The sequence below is a fragment of the Stylophora pistillata genome, chromosome 13, assembly GCF_964205215.1.
Source record: "Stylophora pistillata chromosome 13, jaStyPist1.2, whole genome shotgun sequence".
In the NCBI taxonomy this organism is placed as follows: Eukaryota; Metazoa; Cnidaria; class Anthozoa; order Scleractinia; family Pocilloporidae; genus Stylophora; species Stylophora pistillata.
Genome location: NC_142531.1, coordinates 22,187,343 through 22,201,712, shown reverse-complemented (window position 1 = coordinate 22,201,712; position 14,370 = coordinate 22,187,343). Strand labels below are relative to the sequence as shown.

The 14,370-nt window shown below is 38.5% G+C and overlaps 2 long non-coding RNA genes across 5 annotated transcripts; both read right to left on the bottom strand.

Annotated features, from left to right (window-relative positions):
• Positions 1 to 141: 141 nt before the first annotated feature.
• LOC148718172 (uncharacterized) lies at positions 142 to 5,254 on the bottom strand. 4 transcript variants are annotated; one of them, XR_015994734.1, is made up of 5 exons: positions 5,032 to 5,254; positions 4,757 to 4,816; positions 1,749 to 4,362; positions 1,491 to 1,550; positions 142 to 385 (listed from the first exon to the last, which is right to left on the bottom strand). It is a non-coding gene; the product is annotated as an uncharacterized LOC148718172 (long non-coding RNA). The 4 variants fall into 4 exon arrangements; XR_015994733.1 differs by having other exon boundaries at positions 1,743 to 4,362; positions 5,032 to 5,238; XR_015994732.1 differs by having other exon boundaries at positions 4,250 to 4,362; positions 5,032 to 5,233.
• Positions 5,255 to 6,873: 1,619 nt separating this feature from the next.
• LOC148718171 (uncharacterized) lies at positions 6,874 to 13,370 on the bottom strand. Its single transcript, XR_015994792.1, has 2 exons — positions 12,875 to 13,370; positions 6,874 to 8,829 (listed from the first exon to the last, which is right to left on the bottom strand). It is a non-coding gene; the product is annotated as an uncharacterized LOC148718171 (long non-coding RNA).
• Between the last annotated feature and the right edge of the window lie 1,000 nt (positions 13,371 to 14,370).

The following is a 14,370-nucleotide window of genomic DNA, read 5'->3' as shown; positions in this document are numbered from 1 at the left end:
TTGACTTTGCTCTAATTGGCTGTTCGGGTATCTGTTTTTTTTTTTTTCAGAGGTTCAGGGGCCTTAACGCAAGTTACTTAGAATACCTATTAACGAAAAGAGAAAAAAATATCTACATATCTTTAATACGCACAAACTACATTGAAGTTTTTGCAGAATTACTTTTAATGAATTTGACATGGCTGACATGTTTGCATTAACAACTATATTGAGTTTTCATTCTTTTATGCAGTTCTATACACCTATTTATTATACTTTACTTTACTTATGACACTTTCTGCAGCTGTACATATTCCTTGAAAGAATCATTCATGTTTTCTAAACATCAGCAGTTTCGTTTAGCCAACTCGCACAGCTCTTCTCCACGAATATGCATTTTTTCATCCTAAAAGAATAGATCAGTAATTGTGGTTAAAGGTTTAGGAAGCACAGAAAACTGTCTCAAACGTGTACTAGCAAGTTATTCAGAAAACAATCACAATGACAAAGAACATCCGTGAAACTTTCTAAACTCTTAAAATTGTTCAAATTGGGGATCTTAATTTTGAAACGGATGGTTTAAGACTGCATAGGATTGTAAACCGGCAGCGTCACAAAAAAAACACGCACTGCAGTTTTATTTAGCCAGGTATGAAAAACCAAACGCATATCGAAAATGCTTTCAGTATATGTTGGATATTTCCAACTTTAAATAGGCCTAAGAATAATAACTAAAACTACAATACATGGAAAGAGCTGGTACTTGGTAGAAAACTTAACGCAGCGGAACGACGCAGGATAAAACATAGATTTAGACCGCCGCCTGGTTAGCTCAATTGGGAGAGCGCCGGACTGCTGTGCGGGAGGTCGAAAGTTCAATACCGGCCGGACCAACACTCAGGGTCTTAAAATTAAATGAGAAGAATATGCTTCCTTTCTTTAACATCAAGAAATGGTTAGATATTCTAGTCTTCTCGGATAGGGACGAATAAATGGAGGTCCCGTCTCCTGCAGGGTTAGGGACAGGAGACGTTAATTTCCCACGCACGAGATTACTGTGTGATGGATGTCCTCCCCTGGGGTGGGTTGGGTGGGTAACAGGACCCCCGTTGATACCAGTGTTTACTACACTGAAGGGGCTATCCTGTATAAATATAGATGTCTGTCTGTCTGATAGCGTTAGATGGAGAGCGTATCCGACCTATTTGGGCTCCGCCAGTGTTAGATCGGTTCAATAAATACTCCACAAAGGTGAGAAAACTTTAACTGTTTAACCAATAAGGGTGAGTCGCCTCCCTGACGAAAACAACCTGAAACAATCAACTTCTCCTGTAAGCCGCTCGGATCTCGCACTTGGCCAAGAGTGCAAAAGCGCTACCAGAACCCCTGGAATACTAATCTCATAAAGTGGAAGAACACTGACTATGTAATGATGAGATGGGGAGAGACAGGGCAATTAAGGATTACCAAGATTAACTCTTATTTAGTTACAAACAAGGAAGTTAGTTTACCTTTCGAGCGAGACGGAGAGTTCTTGCTGCAAAAGGCAAAACGGTGTCTTTGGCAGGTCCCTTTGGGAAAGAACATAATTAAATTTAGTTACTTAGTTTCCTTTAGTCATCTGATTTCCAACGATTCAGGGGAGGCATATAACAGCATTGAAATGTTGTGAGGAATTATCCTAAAATGTAACAAATATCGAAAAAACGGATGAAACAAATAGGGCTCCAGTATATTTTTATGTTTTTGAAAGTTTTCCGAACCTCAACCTCTTTAAGTATCGCTCTTTTCTTTCCGACATTTCTCCCGTTTCCTAAAAAACTTTCTCCTTCGCCAACCATCATCACGACTAATACCAGAGCTAAAAACAGTGCTTGAAGTTTGTCGTTCATTGTTCTACAAATCCCGTTGGAACGACTGATGAATGACCGAAAACGTCGCAAACTATATATGACAGTTAGCTATGACATTATCTGCTTATCTTCAAATATTGGATTGAAAGGACAGTTCCTCGTCTACGGTCCGTAAACTGATGTTTGCATACACTTATTCTAGCCATTAAAACCTCCTACGATCTCCATTTTGTTTTTTATAGATACGATAAGTGGAAGATAATGAAGACAGGTTCCTTTGGTAGTTAGCTTTTGTTTGTGCCACTCTGCTGATATTCTAGGTCAGTTTTTGCCTCAAAAAAGCAAGTCTGAAAAGATGTGTCAGAAAAAGAGAACCCCATTAAACATTGAAGCAATAAAGGACTTTTTCCAATGCACGATTTTCAAAGCAGGCAAAGCGCTGAAGTTTTTCTCTCTTTTTCAATTTTTTTTTTCCTGTTTTTTAAATCAAGTTCAATGGGAAGAGATTTGGCAAATATTTCTCCATTTCTAATATTTATTATTTATTTGTACTTGAGATTACTTTGCGAGTATTGCAAAAGCTCTGAGTTTGAAATGTTTCCAAATATGCTGGCAAATACAAAAAGCGTGACGTCACGATACATACTCTCATCTAAAGTCACCAGTTGACCAATGAAATTGCGCGTACTATCTGAATAGTTTGGCGTTCATTATCAATAAGTTCTCAATAGTATTTTATAAAGGATATAACATTATCTATGAGGGTAAAAGATAGCATAGAAAAAATGCATTTTGATAACATCTAAAATTACGATAGTATTTAGAAAAGTTAATTGATTATGGTCATAGACGGTGATTTCGTTTCCCTAATATCTCTTGAGGCCAGATACAATCACTGTTTACTTACGTAAGAGATCAATTATAGAATTAAGCTTTTCCTGCCCACGTACGTACCCGAGGCAAACATTTCAATTTAACGAAAGAGCTAAGTTACGGCACTGTCGGTTGATAGAAGTAATTCTGTTTATTTTTTACAGTAATATTGCTCAGCTGAACGTCAATTAAACGAAGGTAGTTTCCGACAAATGCAAGTGAACTATCCTTGAATCTAAGGATAAGATAAGCTCAGGGAATTGAATTATTGCATCATTTTGAAATCCTAACTGGTGCAAAGCGCTATAATTTCCTCCAGTTTCTCCCATTTTTTGTTTCAATTTCTTTTTTATTTTTCCTGAGGTTTCTCACAATTTGAAGACAACACCATTACAATCAACCATGGCCTCAGAAAATCAAAACGCCACCCTTAGCTCAAGGTCTTCTTAAGTTTTCGGTTGTTGTAAGTAGTTCAGTTTATTTTTAACAATGGTAGTCCTCAACTGAACCGTACAACAATCAAACAAAGGCAGTTTCCGAGAGATGTAAATGACACTATCTCTGAGTCTGAGGCTAAGATAAGCCAGGGGAATTAAAGGCCATTAAAGGCGTGTATAATTTTTTAAAGTTGGTTTGTACAATTTTCTTTAATTCAATCATTTTCCAATACATACCCCCGTGCTATTCGTTTTCGTTTTTTCTTGTTTTTTATTTTTGTTCTGAGATTTTGCGCAATTCGAAGCTTATGTTATTATTAACTAAACAATGATCCCCGTCGCTTAAAAACGCCACTTCATCTTGAATTCAAACTGATTTATGAAGCTCCGTAAAGACAACAACAACAACAACAACTTCATTCATCCTTTTTCTTGAGAAGATTAAATTAACATCAAATAAAAAATTAAAACTAAGAGAGTGTTGGCTTCCTAAAATAACTGGAAGGTTAACAAGGCTTGGAAGCCAAATTAAATAGAATGAATTACAATATTAGGGTCGGGACACACACACACACGTACACACACATGTACACACACACATGTACACACACACATGTACACACACACGCACACAAACAGAATTGAACTATAAATAATTATGAATAAACGAAATTTACAAGTCAAATGGTTTCAAGCATTGTTTAACATCCTCGTCGAACAAAACTGGATCGCGAGTAATTCAATTTCTAGAGGGTCAATAAAAGGATTATGAAATATTTGTATGAATTAAATCCGACCTTTCCAGTACAGGTTGCAGGTTGTGCTTTAACATCCCGGGGACTGCCCCCTCCCCCTCGGGCAACCCAACCTTAACTCTTAACCCTCCCCCCTCGTCTTATAGTTAACGCCTAATTAGTTGCCATAGGAACCGAGCCTGCTTCGTGGGCTAAAACAACAGTCGCATATAATTCAAGAGTCATCGTTGATGAGGAAAATGTGTTTACGCACAAAATAAATTAAAGCTTTTGCAATGTTACTTTTATTGAATGTGACATAGCGCTAGCTGACATGTTAACAAATCAAGAGCAATGCATTGAGTGATTTTACTTTTTGCAGCTGCATATCTTTGTTGAGAGAATGCATGAGTTGTTTCTTTAACATCAGCAATTTCGTTCAGCCAACTCGCACAGTTCTTCGCCACGAATATGCATCATTTCATCCTAAAATAATATAATAATAATTTATGTTAGATGTCAAGCAAACGCGGCCAACGAGTACTACTGGTATTCAATAACTGAGCAATCAAAAAAACGAAGAACAAGCTTGAAACGATATCAGAGAACCACCTAGTAAGTGCAAAAAGGCCAACTCTACTCTCCAGCGTGCTGACCTACACGGCTCCGAGATATCGTCAACCTTCTCTGACAGTTCGCTGTTCGCTGGTACTAGGTGTGCAGAGGGACGCTGAGATAGTAAATTTGGCTATCGGGCTCCTTTAACAAGGGCTAAAGACAATCTTTCAACTCCGCTGATGAGGCAATGGCTAATAGGTACACAGAAGATCATTTCTGATCCCATCAAAATCTAGGGAGTTATTTTTCACCGTTAATTTACCTCTCGAGCGAGGCGGAGACTTCTTGGTGCAAACGGCAAAGCAGCATCGTCGGCACGATCCTATAAGAAGAGAGATGAATATTCTATTAAATATAGTTGCTTAGTATCCTTTCATCATCTGATTTCTAAGACCTTCTAGCGAGCAGAGAATCATACGATAACATTAACATGTTGTAATGTTTCATCTTAGATTCTCACACATCTCAAATAATGAAAGGCATCAACTTGCATATTTTTGTGTCCTAAAAGAATTATTTCTACGCTCCATTCCATACCTCAACCTGTTTAACCATGGATCTTTTCCGTCCGACTTCTGGTCCGTTTGCCCCCCCGAAAAAACCTTCGCCTTCACCAATCATAGTCGCGATTAAGACCAGAGCGAAAAGCAGCACCTGAAGTTTGGCGTTCATCATTTCACAATTGCAGTGGGGATGACTGTAAACATGTAAAGGTATATGACAGTTAGTTATTGCGTGATCTGCTTATATAATGTTTTGGATTGAAAGGAAATACCCTTGTCTACGGCAACGATCTAAAACATTGCATGCACTGATCCTAACCTTTACAACTTTTTACAATCTCTATTTCCCTGTTTATCGATACAATCAATGCTGAGTCGAAATAATGAGGATGGCAAGGAAATAGTCTATCTTGTTACCACCCTGATGGTAAACATATTTTTTAAAGCTTGGTATCAAATTTTACTTTGAGATGAAGATAGAGAAACTGAAAAATTAGCAATTTACTTGCATACAATTTATTGTAATTTTCTCTGATTATTTTCCTGCATATCCCTGTTTTGTGTTTTGTAACACTCTGGTCATCAGTGAACAACTTGAGTTACGTAAAACTGGATGATTTAAGAAAGCAATTACGAGCATAGGTTCTAATTAATTTACGCCCGGCCAGTGCTAAAAGCCGTTCAATAACATATTTTGGTTAGAAAACCAATAACGTGTGTGCCCTTTGTACATGTTTATTTTTTTCGCTTAACTTGATGAAAACGAGAAATTTCACTTCTGGACAAGTGAAAGGCAATTGTGCAAGTAAACAGAGAACGGTGGAGATAGCATTGTAGCTTCATTTCGGGAATGACTGCACTGTATATGTGCACGACTGCACTGTATATGTTTCATATGTTTGTTGTTGAATGACTGCACTGTTTGCTTTTTCTCCCTTCCTCTTCAAACACAATAGTTTCGTTCTTTTTTGTCATTGTTTCTTCGTATTCTGATAATTGCACCAATTCAACTTTTATTCCTTACGCTTAGCCCCCCCCCCCCCCCCCGCCAAAAAAATAAAATAAAATAAAATAAACGATAGTGCCAAATTGAAGATATGAAAACGATCCTCAAAAATCGAAGATGAAGATGGATCGGGCATGTCCTTCGGAGAGAACCCCGACAGCATTGCAAGAGTGCATGGCCGTCCACTGGAAACCAAAGGGAAAGAGGAAGAGAACCAGACCTAAAAGAACATGGCGGCGGAAGGTTGAGAAGGAGATGAAGATCATGCATGAGACGTTGGGGGCAATTTAGAAGTAGGCCCAGGATAGGGAAGAATGAAAAGATCTCATCGCTGCCCTGTACACTAAGAGGCGCAGCGGATACTAAAGAAATTAATTTATGGCCAAAAATATAACTGGTCTCTTATTAAAACGTGATGGACTTTTCCAATTGAGTTGACTCCTTAGTGGTACAGCTTCCACCCTTAGTCTCTAAGTTAACGAGCAGCAATCAAACGATTATCTCAGCAAGTTAGATTGGCTTTTTGGTGGTTAACCTTTGTTTGTACGATTTCACTAATCATACCAAGTCGGTTTACACAAAGGTAAATCCGAATAAATAAAAAAATTGCAGTTTCCTGAAAGTAAATGTGCCGACGATGTTTAGACTGCATTTGTTGCCAATATTTGATTTCCGTCTATCTAAGAAAAAAAAATTTAAAGAAAACCGATTAATGATCATTTGAACTGAATACTTTCTGATTGGCTGTTCGGGTATCTGTGGTTTTTTTTTCAGAGTTTCAGGGGCCTGGACGCAAGTTACTTAGAATACCTATTAACTAAAAGAGAAAAAAATATCTACATATATTTAATACGCACAAACTACATTGAAGTTTTTGCAGAATTACTTTTAATGAATTTGACATGGCTGACATGTTTGCATTAACAACTATATTGAGTTTTCATTCTTTTTCAAAGTATTCTCTTTCAAAGCTATAAGTTCTTAGTAATCCGATCTCCTTTATTAACTGATCTGTTTCTTTATCTCAAATAGGCCAGGATTGTTTTTAACTTTAATTTGTCTATATTATCATGCAGAAAAGGAATGGATTGTGCCAATGTCATATATACTAAGTGAATCATTTCAACCAAAATGTTGCTTGAACCAGTATCTGTGTTTTGCTTACCGGGTCAAAATGGGCTTGAACTGTGAGCAACCGAGCAAGAATTGTTCTTCCTGATTATTTCTCTTATTTTCTCGCTCATTAGTTGGTATTTTAACCTTATATTTGATCATTTTTCCACTTTCTTTTAACTCGATCGTTCGTGTTGTACTGTTTGGTTTAATTTCTTTCTCCTCCCGCCCGTCTGTGCATTTTAACTTCTTATGAGACAAGATTTGATAGTTGATGAGTTGCATTTATTTTATAGTTCCGTGTGTTCTTTACCTTTTATCAGCAATCAATTTCCATACCCCAGGGAAGAACTCGAAGCTGTCACGAATAATTTGTCACGGCACAGAATTTGAGAGCTTGGAGCTAGCGAATGACAAAACTCTTAAATACTGAATATGATGTGTTATAACACCCGCGTTGTCTTAAATAATTTGCCCTTTTAGTTTTGCCCCTTGAAACATTTAGTTTAGCAATTCCACCGGGTTTGTCATTACCAATATACAGTAATCTCCCCCAACCACTCACAAGCATCTTTGTTGTTGACCTACCTCGACCTCCTTGGTGTTTGTCTTCACCAACTTCCGAAAGCTATCATTTTAAGGTTTCGTTGCATTTGACAATAAAAACTGAAAAACTTCTGCATTCACCGGTTCCCCTGTCACATGAATTCTTTTATTTTGCCTCTCTTAATTTGGCAAGTGATTACATGAAAGCTTCTATGTAGTTAAAAGAAAAAAGTGGTTTCAGGATCGCAGCATTTAACATTATTTAAGGTGGCTGGTACCAGTTTTCATCTTTTTGATGGTTTGTAACTTTGAAAGAATACAACAAAGAGACTGACCGAGGCCAGTTGAACACTTTTACAGGGTTGAATTATAGAATCATTGGCTATCCAAAAATAGGTGTCATTTCGTCACTAACAGTTTCCATGGCAACGCTTTCAAAGGATTATTTAGACGTATTTTTTAGCTTATGGCTCAAATAATTTGAAAACTAACTCGGTGACCCTATGATTTTTCTTAGTGATTGCTTTCGGCACTTGAAAAGGAAAATGCACAAAGAATTTAAAAAAAAATTATACGAAGTGGAATTTCAGGAAATCTAGAAAAAGGCAATTTTCACGCATCGCAAATGTCCTTCCGTAGAATTAATATTTTCTAGTGTTTTTTCTGACGATTGCTTTCAACGTTATCATATTGGAACGTGTGCGGGTCAAATTCAAATGCTGGTAGACGAACAAAAGGAGCTAATGAGATATCTATATGAGATATATAGATCTATATATATTGTTTACTTCCACCAGCATGGTGGCATGAGGTAACGTGCGAACCACCTACTTCGATCTCAAATTTACCGCCACTAATAAAGACAGTTTCCATTGGAGAAAGGAAATACAAATCTCAAACATCCTTGTATTGTGATGAAGACATAAAACAATTTTGAGGAATGCGCCCGCTGTTGACTGCTTTGGAGTAGCTGTAGCTCAGCTGACTTGACTCTAAGAGTTCTACATCACACGACGGTTGATTGGCAAATGGTCCAGTGGGACATAAGGCTCCTTTTATAGCGGGACTTCGTGTTTAATCTCTTTCTCCAGCAATTTTCTTGGGTGACTTGTTTGCAAGGTTATCAAATTTTTCGATCCCTTTTCGTTCAGGGGGCGTCATTTCATCCTTTAAAAAAGAAAATGATCATTATGAGTAGTTCAGGAAGTCTGAAAAACATGATCAAACCATTAACCCTTAGACAGCAAGCCACGCACACATGAGCATACATAGGTGTAAAGACACCTACTACTGTTATTTGTTTCTTGTTGAAATTAAGAGACATTATGTACAGAGTGTGTACATTACAAGGCTGTTTGATGTGACACCTATTGCAGCTTAACACACCCACAATGATTCCCGATTTCCATTGCAGTGAACCGTTCATATAACAACAAATCCCAAAAATCCAGCACTCTGCTCCAAGAGCAACACTGAAAAAGTGTCGATCTTTTAAGATCAAAACTTGCTCGAGAAATCAAAAGTTTGCATTCAAAACACACCTCAGAGCCAGATCTTGCTGTTTGGCTGGAAAATGCCTTCTCACTTCATCCGCTAGCCCTTGTTCCTCCTTTTGACGAAAGCTAGTGTCGTAAACACAACCTTTGCCTCGTTTATGACCGAAAAGAGTTCTGGGAAATTCCACCACAACTCGAGAAGGCAACACCTCACATTTCCATTTTAACAGATTATTAGAATTGTGTCGGGCCACACAGTCCTTCCGGCAAAATATCACATCGAACGAGACTTTTGCCACTCAAAACTGGCCCAAAAAGCCTTGGTACCGTAGGTCCTGGTAGCCATCTACAGATGGGCCAGAGAAACGACTTCACTTGTGAACTCGCCAAGCTTGCATGAAAGCATTTTGGCGGTCCAGTCTACATGAAACCACCTCTCACCTCTGTTTTATTTCAGAGGCTTGCCTCTGCCCATATTCTAGCTTAATGATGCTGTCCTGAGGGCTTCTGTAGAGGGAAAATGGCTCGGAAAACGCTTATAAACGCGAGAAAACGAATCGAGTTGAACGCATTCAAACACGAGCGAGTGATCTAGGTCACATGACCCCAAAGTCTGAACCAACGGTGTCTCAAAACCGCAAATATTGTAAGGGATAGTTCATATAACGACAAACAAAGTGAGCTTAAGTTTTGTATGTATGACGTTTTTTGCCTGCTGGAAAAGGGTTTAATAAAGCTCTGTAAACGGGTTTTCCCAGCATGCACTAGAAACTCCATCCACGTGCAATGATTAACTTAATGAATACTGAGGCCGCCGCCTTCGACGTGTGAGTAAACAGTTGGGAGTTTAAGTAAATCACAACTGCAACGGCAACGGAAACGTCACTAAACAAAATTTTAAAGAGTAGAACAATGGCTGTGCACGTGCATTATAAATCTTTGTAATTTTCTTTGCGTCTTCTGCAAAATAACAACATGAAATGACCAAACTTTGCTTCTGGAGAAAGTGCACGATTAGGGCTATTTTTTAAAATTTCTATTTCTAAGCTAACGCAGTGTTCCATTTTCAGTTTCGAGATAGTTTTGAAAGCGAGAATCAACCTAAATGACTTTAGAGTTTCGCGAGATTCGTTGGTAAAATATAAGCTCATTTTTTAACCGACGTTGTCCACGGCGTCGACGTCGTCGTTCCTTAAACTCCTTAATAGGGACCTTAAGCAGTCAGGACGGCAACGCCAAGGAAGACTTCGATTAAAAAATGAATTTCTACTCTTAGTTAGAATTTTAAAAATGGCTGCAGGAGCTTACTGTCTCATACGACGCCACAGCTCAACTTCAGCATGACGTATAAAAGCAGCGTTGAGTTCCAAATGGAAATTGAAATAATTTGCCGTCGCTGTTTCGGTTCTCAGACGACACAAATTTTGGCGATTTCACGTTGTTGTTTTGCATAGGACGGCTAAGAAATGTACAAAGTTTCAAAATGCACGTGCTGGGCTATTGTTCTGCCAATTAGATCTCTTGTTTTTCCACGTCCTCGTTGCCGTCGCCGTCGTGGTTGCTTAAGGTCCCTAATATGCGTGAGTGACAATGCGGTATGCTCATGAAATGGAAAGGGTAAGCTACAAGGGCCTTATTAAACAAACACCTAGCCTGCGAAGCAAGCCCTGGGGGGAGGGAAGGGGGGGATTGGGGCGAGCGGAATGTGCGGAGGGGAGAGGGAGGGCTTGCCACAGACCCCCACTAACCAACGAAATTTCCGATCTCGTATGGACGAAAAATTCCCATTGGCTGAGAGCAACACGTTGTCAATCAACCCTCGAACTAAACAGTCTTCGTGGCGACTACCTTTTAGAAAATGGCGGACGACGGTGATTTCGAGAAGTTCTGCCCTCAAGAATCGATGTCGAAGTAGAATATTTGTGGCAGCCATCCCCTTGTTCAAGCTCAGGGCCTTGATAAGAATGGCGTCTTCATTCTCAAACTTGCCCTTAACCACAACATTGCAAAGCCGATGGACGTTGGATCCAAATCATCAATGTTTAAATTTGTATCCATCGCTGAAGTTGAGGATTGTCCTTTCGTCGGCGAGTCAAACAACGCTTCCGTGCTAGATGTAGGTTTTGGATGTGCCGGGGAGCGGACACGCAAGCTCTTTCTACCTGGAATTTTTCCTGTCGGTGTTGAGAACTTTCATTTCGACGAAACATCGCGGGAATCCGGACATTGAGAAGCGGCCTTATTCAACAGTTCATAAAACTGGCAAAAACTGTTAGCTTTTCTTGCATAAGGAAGGCATATAATTTGAGTTATGTGCGACTTATTTTCGAAGTGAAAACCGACCGTTCGAAGGCGATCGGCGAAGATACACTTCCCTTTGACTCTGATTAAAAATACGTATGTTCACGATCCTCGCAGTAGGAAAATCAGACCTGAAAAAAAAATCAGGCCTCTACGGGATTCGAACCACTGACCTCTGCGATACTAGTGCAGCGCTCTACCAATTGAGCTAACAAGCCAACTGGGAGCAGGCCGTTAAGTTGATTCGCAATAAACCCGTGATGATAAATCAGATACGATGAATATATGAAGTTCATATATTTTGAACTGCGGTTATAGATACGTATGATGCACGATCCTCGCAGTGGGCTTGTTAGCTCAATTGGTAGAGCACTGCACTAGTATCGCAGAGATCAGTGGTTCGAATCCCGTACAGGCCTGATTTTTTTCAGGTCTGATTTTCGCTATTGCATAATTAGCGCTCTCTACTGCGAGGATCGTGCATCATACGTATCTATAACCGCAGTTCAAAATATATGAACTTTATATACTCATCGTATCTGATTAAAAATGTTTACAAAACTCTTGAAGCCACTCCAAATTTAATTGTTAAATCTACTCCACGAAACCGGCAAACTACGCCTTCTGGATTAACTTTTGGCCTTATCCTTCTCTTAGATTTTGATACCACATTCTCCTTGTCGTCTTACACTTCTCGCTCACGTGGAGCAAGTTTTAGTTGTTGTTTTGAGAGTTTGCATGATCCACTGAGCTCTCGCTAATGGCGCTTTCTGATTGGTTAATTTTAAGAGGCCCTGATTGACACATGCAAGACGATATGAATTTGAAAATAGGGGGTGTTTCGTTAGTTAGTGGGGTCTGTGGCAAGCCCTCCCTTTCCCCTCCGCACATTTCTACCCCCAATCCCCCTCCTTTCCCCCAGGGCTTGCTTCGCAGGCTAACAAACACCAAGAAGCTCATACTATTCAGAAGCTTATAACCCATAAGGTCATAACCTTCTGACTCCACTGTTTAGGAAGTCTCTCTGATGAATGTTATTTTATATCGCGTAGTTACTGCAGTTAAGCGTTAGCCAAAGTTATATTTTATCTTATTCTCGTTTTTATCCTATTTAAATTGTTATCATTTAAACAGGATCCCTTTGATCACAGTACTTCTGTATGGAGGGGCTATCCTGTATAAATATTCTTTATCATCATCATTATTATTATTCAACACGAGAAGAGAAATTTTCTACCTCCAAGCGGCCATGTAATATTTTTACATATTTATAAGGAAATTTTGCTCTTCCGCCGGGAAAACCAAACATTATTGTAGTACTCAAATATGGGTATCAATTAAAAAGTAAAGTTTTGTCTAAGGAAAGCCGATCGTGAGAGTTTTCATCATCGGTTTTATCTCTAGAAAAATCATACCTTAATGTCTGTAAAACTCAATCGCTTCCGTCCGACCCGATTACCAACGAAGCATTCACACACATTGACAGTGCTCGCAAATAGAAGTAGCGTAAACAACAACGCTTGAAGTTTGGTGTTCATCATCTTCAAGTTGCCACAATAAGAACGGTACGTTGAAAATGAGACGCTTATACTGAGTAAATGTGGGAATGAAGAATTATGCTCTGTAACTGCTTAATTAAAGTATTTCATTATGAGGCAATAATACTGTTTGCAATTGCAACTGTGTTACTTAGTGTAAATTGATAATCATCCGTGCGCAAGGGATAATGACAAAACTGAACACGCAATAAAACATCTTTGAGGGAGATAACGCATTGTTTGGCAACATTTACTTACCAAATTCAGCTCTCTTCCGTCTCAATACTTAGTTTTCTTTGCTGGTTTAGTCTCTTGCCGGATTGAATTAACTCAGAGAGTATAAGTAAAACAGAGTTTTCTTTTTACGTCCATCTCATTGAGACAAAAGAGCCATCCTTAATCTTTTCGAAAACAATCAATTAACAACTAATTATGATAGTAAATGGCCTCTCAAACAATAGCTTTTGTTTACAAAGGTCTAAAAACTTTTTACGCCAAAAATCATGCATTACTTTCACCGATATTCTAGTGCTTTTTTTTTCGTCCAATTTCCCTTTGTTGGTCTTTTATTTACATCATTCTTAGAAGTTCTTTACCGCAAATTTTATTCATTAATTGTGCCTAATCTTATCCTTTAAATTGTTTGATATTGCCGACGGTCTCCATTTGTCCTCAGATCTCGCACGACATCTGTAGGTGTCTTGTGCCCTTTTTTTTTCTCGATTTTCGATTTTCGATTTCTAATCGAGTAATTGTAGTAACCGTCTTATCATTTGCAATTCTACTATAGCAACAGGCCCAATTAATCCCCTAGCTTCCATTCTTTTGTTCGTTTCCTTTTGTTTGAAAGTAATTAAATAGCATGTTTTGTTTGGAATGCAGAAGCATTTTAGGCCATCATACAGATATTGCTTAATTACTCGAAAGCTTTGTAATGCATGAAAGCAAGTCTTGAAAACTGAATGGAGAGTTCTAGACTGAATGAGAACTCTTAGTTTCAAATTCCCGGAATATTTTCAAAATGAAACAGAAAAATTGAATTTCAAGCTTAATTTAAAGCTGAAAAGGAAAAACCGTGACGGTTATCACTTGTAATGCAAACTACCAGTAATTACGTTCTTTGTTTACCTGAGCTAATAAAAAAAAAAAAAAAAAAAAAAAAACTCTTCAGTGATCAGTGCCAGTTCTTCCAGCCCCGTTGGTTAGGAGTCCCCTATACTTTTTACTTAAAGTGTGATTGGGCGATTTTTTTTTCTCGTGAACTGATCGTGATTTTACTTTTTTTTAAAACGTAACCCGTGAATTAAGAGCTGAATTAAACGTGTTTCGTGAAGCATTTTGTTCTGCGTGAAGAATTTCTATCTATTTAATTG